Here is a 10,135-nt window from a genome sequence, read left to right on the forward strand (position 1 = left end):
AGACAAGGCGACCCATTGTCTCCTCTACTATTCAACTTTGTAGTTGACATAGCCTTGAGGAGCTTACCAACTCATGTCGGATTCCGTGTGGCAGGGGAGCGCGCTAGCGCTCTCGCATTTGCCGATGACGTATGCCTGCTAGCTACAACAGCTTCAGGCCTGCAGGATGCCTTGTCTGCATTCGAGACTGAACTAGCGAAACGAGGTCTCTACTTGAACGCCGGGAAGAGTCTAACCGTTTCCTTGGAGGCTTCAGGTCGAGAAAAGAGGGTTAAGTCAGTAGAGGGGTCCTTCACCGCAGGTGGAGCCACTCTGCCGTCGGCATCCACTCTATCGACTTGGAAATACCTTGGTTTACGGTTTGGGCTTCAGGGTGTAACCAGCATAGAGAGCGCCGTTACTGTGCTAAGCGAGAGAATAGAGCGAATAAGCCGTGGACCGCTCAAACCACAACAGAGGCTCCGCATATTAGTGACATATCTGATACCATCCTTCGTTCACGGGTTGGTATTTGGACGTATCACTGCGGACCTGTTAAAACGCTTAGACAGAATAACACGAGCCGCCATGCGTAAATGGTTACATCTCCCTCGAGATTCCCCAATGGGTTACTTCCACGCCCCCGTTAATGAGGGAGGAATTGGCATACCCTGTTTTACATTTGCCATCCCAGCATTGAGAGTCAATAGGCTCGAAAAGATGCAGAGGTCAGAATTCGCCTTAGCTCGAGCATGCTTTGAGTCTGAGCTCATACAAAAGCAGCTCAGTTGGAGCAAGGGTCGATTAAACGCTCTGGGAGTAGGGAACTCCCGTGAGACAAAAACGCACTTCGCAAAACTGCTGCACGATATTGTCGATGGTAAGGAATTAGCTCTTACCAGTGGCTGTCGGTTCTCATCGGATTGGATTCTACCTAATTCTGGTGGGATACCCGCAGGTGATTACCGACACTATCATCAGGTGCATATTAACGCGTTGCCGGTTAAAATGAGGACCACCAGAGGGAGAAGGAGTTCTGGTCGGAACGATGGCGTGGGGAGGGATGAGCGCGTGAGCTGCCGCGCCGGTTGCAATGCGACCGAAACGGCAGCCCATGTGATTCAGAACTGCCCCAGAACTCATGGAGGCCGAGTGCGTAGGCACGATGCGGTCTGTGCTAGTCTCGCAGGCGCGTTACGGGACAAGGGATGGCAAGTAGAAAGGGAGAAAAGGTTTAGAGCCGGAGATGTCAATCTCCAACCGGACATTGTGGCGAAACGGGAGGGCGTCCAAGTCATCTTGGACGCCCAAGTAATTTCCGATAGTTGGGGTATATTATCAGAGCCCATCGTGAAAAAGTTGCGAAATATAGCGGCATGTCACCGATCCCGTTAAGGTTGTTAGCCGAGACGTTAAAATAATAGCACTTCATCAATCCTGACGCCGTACCGGGAGTATATACTAGCACTGGCACACGGAGAGTCAATTAGATCGAAAAATCTTTTGTGGGGGGGGTTTTTCATATCTAATCAAGACACCAAAATTATTTTAGTTATGTGGATCTTTCACAAATGCGGCCTTTACATCTTTGGCTCGACTCCTCGGTTTCTAAATAATTTAAATCGCCTTCGAACGGCTTACTTCAACCGAGGGGGCTCTCTGGGTTTTGCATCGCCCAACCTTTTCTGACTCTCCGGCTGTGATGCTACACAGTTATTGAAAAAGCACCCTGAATAACATGATCAGGGGGTCCTCAAGGCCCAGGTTGTCCCTTCAGGACTTCCTGGGCCAACAGCCGAGCACAACCTTGAGTGTGGACCTTAAATAATGTGACCAGGCTCCTCAGGGGGGTGTGGGTGGTGTCAACCACCTACACGACCCCCTAAATAATCAAGCATGAATAGACAAAACAACAGCCTCGGACCGATTCGGGAGGGGTCCAATGACCCCTCCTCGTGCTTGAACTAAGACAGGGTTAGGTGTCCACAAGAGACGGGCCCACCCGGAGGGGCACAATGCCGCACTCGTCGTGGACAGAACGAAGAAGCGATACACAGAGGAGGAATTGGGAATATGGATCGATGCCGAAGCTCAACTGGTGTTTCGGGGTTTTACGGGATTCATCAATATTGAGCTAGCCAAAATGAGACCGGACCTCAATAGGTCGGTCGACGCCATTAAGAGTATGCGTAGGCAACCTCAATATAAGGAGGGCGTTACGCGCCGAATAGCCGAACTTATGGTTTTAGCTGAAACGGCTGCGCGTACGCCTACTCCTGATGTTATCCCGGGGGCCCTGAATACACCGAATGTGCCCACGCTGCCATCAGTCACCGGCTTTGAGTACAGAGAACTCGCCGCGTGGGTAAGAGCTGAGGCATCAATCATTAATTCCTGAGGCACGCGCAACATCAACCTGGTGTTGGCACGGAGGTTCCTCCGATTTGGAAGAACTGGCGCCGATCTCAGGAGACTAAGAATTAGCCCTATGTATAAGAGAGAATTAGCGACCATCGTTTCGGCGGGGACCTCGGCTGACGACCGGGTTGATGTTGACGCCCCAATTATGACTGACATCAATCGAAGCAACGTATGGCTTCACCTTGACGCGCTCCGCGCCGACCTGGCGGGACATGAGGGCTTTGAAAGCCGCAAGCTAAATAACATCATTTCCAAGGCTCTGGGGGGGAAGACATCGAGTCGGAGTTTGAAGAGTGGCTCAAGATGGTCTTCCCACCTCCCGAGCTTAATCCCGCGAGGCGACGCGGAGGAAACATGCGTTCATTAAGGGGCATGAACGCGAAAGCGAGACGGATTGAGCGAAGGCGCTCATACCGAAGGATTCAGGCGAACTGGCGTAGGAATCCGGGCACAATTGCAAGGCAGATATTAAAGGGCCAACCAATCGATGGAGATTTTCGTGGAGTGGACTTTGACAATAATAATATGGAACCAGACCTGGACACCTTCGTGGGGGCATGGGCGCCAATATTTGGTGAGCCCAGCCTACCTTTTAGGGACGTCCAGGAGCCCCCCCCAATGAGGGATAGTCTTAGTTCGCTCATGACCACGAGAATCTCCAAAACTGAGGCCTTCAATGCAAGAGTTCGGGTTTCTACAGCCCCCGGCCCCGACGGTATCACAGCCCGGCAGTGGGGGAAGATCCCGCCCTGCTTCGCTCAGTCTGTCTTGAATCTACTGCTGATCTTGGAAAAACCGCCAAAGATTCTGACCTCCGCTCGAACGGTGTTTATACCGAAGACGGATAAACCAAGCCCACGACCTTTGGAATATAGGCCTATAACGATTCAAAGCGTTATTCTGAGGCAATTCCACAAGGTCCTGGCCAGACGCCTTGAGCGTGCGGACATTATTGATCCAAGGCAACGAGCCTTCCGCCGAGCCGAGAATACGTACATTATGCAGACGGTCTTATGGTCAACAAGGACCCAAATCAAAAGTCTGCATATGGCGGTTCTAGACGTATCAAAGGCCTTCCACTCGGTATCACACACCGCTCTGTTGGCCGCCCTTGTGCACGTGGGCTGTCCGGCCTCATTCGTGAGGTACGTCAGCTCGCTGTACGAGGGCGCGTCGACTGAGCTGGAGGTGAGAGGTCAACGCTCTGGGCGTCTGCCCGTCCGAAGGGGGGTCAGGCAAGGCGATCCTCTCTCCCCCATACTTTTCAACTTAGTGATAGACATCGCACTGCGAAGCATTTCCGCCCATCTCAGTTCAGTTCTTGCCGCCAAAGTAACACGCACAAATTTTGCTCCGCAATCAATAATCTCTAAATCGGTTTCGGTTCAAGGTTTTAAAACCCCCTAAGCACCACCAGGTTTTTTTTTCACGGGCTATCCGCCTATATTTTCAACTTTCTTGTTACAGTGATTTTTCAGTACTATTTAGTGTTTTTTAGTGTTTTGTTTTTGTTGATTTTAACAATCATCCAAAGTGGTGGTTTTTTTACCACATCCCCTATACCCACTACCGGTACAGGGTGTAAAGTTTGCTTGCGCATCGTTATCTAAAAAATCTGTGAATTTGACACTTATTTGTGCGATTTATAGCAATTTTTTAAAATCGGCCCGCGATGTTCCTCATCGATATACAATTTACAAGTGCATACTACAGTGAACTATAAAGTCACATACAGTGTTCGACGCAGAAATTTTTTCTACGTCGAGTGGTCATTTTGGTTTTTGTGTACGATTTATACTTTTAAAGTTATCAGTGTTTCAAAATCGGCCACGTGTTATTTCCTTCTAGAACATTCCACGCAAAATCTTTTACGAAGATCATAAACCGGTCTAGAGGACCGACCTCAAACATTGAAATCTTTTGACTTTTATAATAAATTTTTGAAAATTTGTATGTGTAAGGATTCTTAAATTTAAAAATAACTGAGTAACATATCCATTTTTTCACAAATTTTAAATATTTAATCCCTAATCAGAGGAGGACTGATCAAGAGTCGGCACTAGCCGAATTTCTTTATTTTTAATTTGATATTTAGGGGAGGCATACTAAAAATTATAATTTTTAGACAAAAAAAAGTGTTGGTAAAATATTTTCTACCCCTAAAATTGACTTTTTGGACCATCTGAGGGCAGTTTGACCAAAAAACTTCCCCATTTTTTTCCCCATTTTTGGGGATTTTTTTAAAATTTGGGGTAAATTTTCATTTACCCCACTTTTTGGTTTGAATTGTTATCTGACTCAATTTTCTCAGGGGAATCGCATCGTGCCATCGAAAAATTTATAGGACCTCTGCGAGTCCGAGTAAGGCGTATTTTTTCCTTATTTTAATTTCTAAAACACACATATTTCATCACATTCCTGTCTGGAGGTCACAACCATGTCAGAATCAGAGGACTCTGATGGGGGCACCCGTAGAAGGGGTCCTTCGGTAGAGTTCGCTATACTGCAAAGCGAAAATGAGCTATTTCGTCAAGCGCTAAGCGAGCATGAGGAGCTCTCACCTAGGTCAGCGGCTCTTCTTAAGTCACTATCAGTTAGGAATCCTGAGCCACCTCGCAAAAGCGCCTCGCCCTTCACGAGCATCCACGGCACGCGACACAGTGAGACTTCTAACAAGGGTCCGGGAGAGGTAAGTACAGCTTCCGTTCCATTACCAGTCAGTGCCATGGAACACTCCTCTGCTGCACCCGAAATTGGCGTTGGGGCCAACAACCCCATTCCGTCAACATCAAACACCACACGCTCCCCCAACCAGGAAAAAGGAAGAGGCAGAGAGAGAACGATTCCTTGATTTTTGATCCCACAGGTTCCTCTACCCACGATGTCCTCGCCCTAATCTGGTCGCACATGGACTCAGTGACCGTCACCATGAATAGTGGGAAAAACAAGATGAATAAGGACGACAGAACGGTTGTCAGCCACGCCTTGTACGAAATTAAAAAAACTGGTCTCTAACTTAGCAGTGACACACGCAACTGCGGTGGCACGCGCGACTACCCTAGCCGACATTTTGGAGCCGCAAAAGGAACTATCTTCTAAGGTTGACCAGCTAATTAAAAAGTCCAACATCCCCACCCAAGTAGGTAAATCTTAAGCTTCTGCAGCCGCCAACATCACAGGTCCCCAGTCGAAGAGAATACTTGTCGACGGTGTCCAGAGGCCGATCCCGACCCCACAACCCACTATCCTCTTTTATCCCACTGTTCCTGAGGGGAAGACATCTGAGGAAACTCAGAAAAAACTGACTGAGCTCCTCAATCCCAATAAGGACGGTTTTAAAGTAGTTAGGACCAAAAAAATCAAAAGTGGAGGAGTCGCCTTGGAAACAAGCACTACACTTGGCATCTCAAACATCAAAAAAGTCGAGGCCAAATTGATGGAACAAGGCTTGAAAATCATTAGCCCACAAGGTCGTCTCCCGAAAATTGTGCTTTACGACGTGCCCAAAGGTGAAGCCTCTGCGGATGCAGCCGTGTTTGAGGAGATCTTTTCAAACAACATTGAAGGTAAATGCACTTTATCTAAGGACAACTTCACCAGGACTATGCGACGCGTCGCCCTGTTTGGCAAAAGAGATGGACCAGGCATGAACATGATTGTTACCTGTCATCCTGAAGCGAGGAAGGTCCTCATTGACGGTGGCCTTGCTTCCTTGGGTGGAACGCATGTCGAGTTCGCCATTATCTTGGAGCGACAAGGTGTTTTAAGTGCCACCAATATGGGCACATAAGCAAAGCCTGCACACAGGCAGCCCAGGTATGCCGTCACTGCTCAATTAGTGGACACGACGTGGACACCTGTCCAAACAAGTCTAACACCCCCATATGTGCAACTTGTAAAAGATTTAACAGGCCATCGGACCACCCAACTGGTGATAGGATCTGCCCAGCATACAGAGCAGCCATTGAAGCACAGGTGAAGATGACGGATTATGGATTGTAATCCGCCCCTCACCATAGGTCAGATCAACCTGCAGAGATCCAGGGCTGCCACAACCGAAATCCTGCGGGTCATGTATGACCGCAACATCGACACTATGCTTGTTCAGGAGCAGTACACTTGGCAAGGTAGGACGCCTATAAGTTATCCAGGTGAGATGCTTGCAGTGGGTAGTAATCCAATGGCGGGTGTTCTGGTGAACGTTTCGTCCATCAGCCCCCTCCTTTTGGTGGGTCTATCCAACGAGTATCAAACCTGCGTTGTGGTTAACTCTGGTAGACATGAGATTTTATTTTAAATATGGTAATTACGTTGGACCACATATATTAAGTTTGACACGCGCTCTAAACGCACTTAAAGGTCGTAACATAGTTATTGGAGGAGACTTTAACGCTCGCTCGCCTGTGTGGTTTGATCATTTTGAAGAAAGGACGGAACGCGCAGACGCCGTCATTGACCTCATTGCGGCGCAAGGTCTTAGTTTACTAAATGAACCTAACAACTGCTATACGTTCTCAAACTTCTCAGGCGAGAGTAACATTGATCTAACTCTCTGCTCTGGATCCGTTACTAGCTTAATATCTAAGTGGCATGTACATGAATCCGCGATTAATTCTGATCACAGGCTAATAACATTCGAGGTGGGTGTTATTAAGAATGAAGCTCCAAGATCCTCCTGGAACTTCAGAACATGCAAGGCGAATTGGGATAACTTTGGGGAAACGTTACGTGATACCTTAAGGGGATTCCATGACGTAGCGTGTAGTGATCCGGATAATTGGGGAATTTTTTCAACGCAGCAGTGGTATCGGCTGCAGAATCATCTCTGGGAAGATCAAACCCGAAGAGAGGATTATTAGGACGCCGTGGTGGTCGACTGAGCTGACTTCGCTGAAAAGTGCTTTTAAGAAGGCTGCCAGAACTTTAGGCCGTGTAAGAAAGGACGGTTGGACTCCCGACCAGCTGAATACGGCTGAGCAAAACCTTAGACGCACGCGCAATGCCTTCAAATCAGCAATCAATACAGCGAAACGAGCTGCCTGGCATAATTGGGTACAAGAAGTGGGTAACGCCGACCCGTGGACTCTCCACAGCGCCATTGGTAAAACCGGTAAAGGATCTGAACGGTATTTAACTAGCATTATCTCCAACAATGATGGAAGGGTCGCCGAAAGTGTTGATGTTGCTTCCACTCTCCAAACGCTTCTGAGCAAGCTAGTCCCAGTAGATTCAGTAGTTGGGGAAAACGACCACCACAAAAGGATCAGAGATCTTTCACGGCTTCCACCCAGCCTCGCTCAGGAGGACGTAATGGTAATAACTATTCATTAATGGTCTCATTAACTAAGGTTTGTTTTGTAAAATTCCCAATCGGGCAAAATAAAGATTGATGATTACAAAGATGGTTTACAACAAACTGTAGTGTTTATCTTTATAATAATAATAACAAACTTACTTGTCTTGTGTGTATTACCTACTTACATTATTGTACTCTTGTAACTACACTATATTTATATAAACTTATCGAACTCATTGTCCAAATTCCAATAACACCGTAACTATATACTTGAATTGTATCTACTTAACTACCTACCTATATCTGTTATATTTTTCTCAAGTTTATGTATTAGTTTAACCTATGTTCTGTAAAATATTCAACCGACGTACTTTGTACAATAAACTTTGCTTGCTTATGTTTACAAAATAACAACACCATAAAAATAACCCTACACATTGTTATGTAAGCTCATACTCAATTTATTATGCTATGTAATTAAAATATTTTATAATGCTACTGAACAACAAAACCCATAATATGTATATGTAAAAGCCTTCTAGGCGTTAATAAAATGAAATAAATAAATAAATAACTACAGCGGAAGTGGACGAGATAATTAAGGGCTTTGGCGAAAAGAAGGCACCAGGCTTTGACAGACTGAATGGAATAATTGTGAAGAAAGTGTGGCACTACGATAAGGATGAGATGTTTCAGGTGTTCCAAACGTGCATGAGGAGGGGAGTTTTCCCCTCGGAATGGAAGAAGGGCGTGCTTCGGGTTATCCCCAAGGGAGGAGATAAGCCTAAAACTGACATCAAGGCCTACCGGCCTATCACTCTTCTTCCAGCTTTCAGCAAGATCCTGGAGAAACTTATTAGAAAGCGCCTGCGAACCACCCTGTCCCCTGCATATGAGAGGCAATTTGGCTTTGTCCCTGGGATGTCCACCGAGCACGCCATTCAGAATGCGCTTGACTGGGTGAAGGTCTGTAATAAGAGGTATGTTATAGGGATCTTTTGAGAACCTGTTAATGTTCCAAATAAAATAAAAAATAAAATAAAAAAAATATATCACTGGTGCCTTCGATCATGCGTGGTGGCCGATGATACTGTCTAAATTAAAAGCGCGTAATTGTCCTAAACCTCTTTTTAAAATACTATCGGACTACCTCTCCAACAGAACTATCGAAATTTCGTATGGTGACGTAACCATCTCTAGGCATGGCGACATGGGATGTCCTCAGGGCCTGAACTCTGGAACATCCTGTTCGATGATTCCTCTAGGTTACCCTTGCCTGAGGGATGTATATCGGTTGACTACGCTGATGATAAGTTGTTTTTGGTCTCAGGGGACAGCAGGGATGAAATTGAGTGTAAGGCCGCTGATGGTTTGAAACAAATTTTAGAATGGGGAAGGTTAAATAGGTTGAATTTCGCTCCCCACAAGACCGTAGGGTTGCTCATGAAGGGTTTCCTCAGTAGAGGAAGAAACCCCTCGATCAAAATGGGCAACTCTAGTATCAAGTCCACGGCAGAACTCACGGGGGTCGGATTAAAAGACATGACGCGATGTGTGCATACCTGGGAGGGGCTCTTAAGGACCGTGGTTGGGAAGTCAAGAGAGAGGTTCGGTATAAAACCCAGGACATCAACGTGCAACCTGACATAACCGCCAAAAAGGGCGATCAGGCAATCATTTTAGACGCGCAGGTGGTGTCCGCATCCCTAGGCCTGGATCGAGCCCACAACAATAAAGTTGAAAAGTACGGGGGAGGGCCGCTAAGAGAGGCAGTAGCGGCGAAATTTCATGTAGACCCTGACAAGGTGAAGACATACGCCGCGACGATTTCCTGGCGAGGTGTTTGGTGCGCCAGAAGTACTAAAGACTTACAGGACCTTGGCATATACAGAGGAATTATGAGGGGTATCACGACTCGGGTGCTCTGGGGTTCTTTCATGAACTTCAGAGCATTCAATCGTGATACCACCCACGCCTCTACATGGAAGAGGACAACTAGAAACGACGTGAGCCGGCGGGTGGGGGTAGGTTGAAAACGAGCCCCCCCCCAGCAGGCGCGTGCTCGCACGCTCAAGTGTACTTTGCACAATATAATTTTATCACATAATAAAATAAATTAAATTCCAAAAACTCTAAGCGCCCCGGAGTTATATACTTATCTTTCTTTTTCGATTAAAAATTCTGTGTTCTTATATTCGCAAAATTCCCTTTCGCATTTATAAATTTAATTAAGGGGTAGATATTTTCAGAAACATAGCCAAATGCCTCGTCATCTAATTAGTGACGCGCATGAATGGATTAACGAGATTCCCATCTGTCCCTATCTACTATCTAGTAACTATGACTCTCTTAAGTTTAAGGGTTTCGCAGTGCAACCACCTCCTCGTGGTGAATCCTGGGTAGCGGGGCTTCGGCCTCGTGAGCTAAGAGTTGCACGTT

Source organism: Hesperophylax consimilis, chromosome 19 (assembly GCF_061612785.1).
Source record: "Hesperophylax consimilis isolate HC1 chromosome 19, BYU_Hcon_1.0, whole genome shotgun sequence".
NCBI lineage: Eukaryota > Metazoa > Arthropoda > Insecta > Trichoptera > Limnephilidae > Hesperophylax > Hesperophylax consimilis.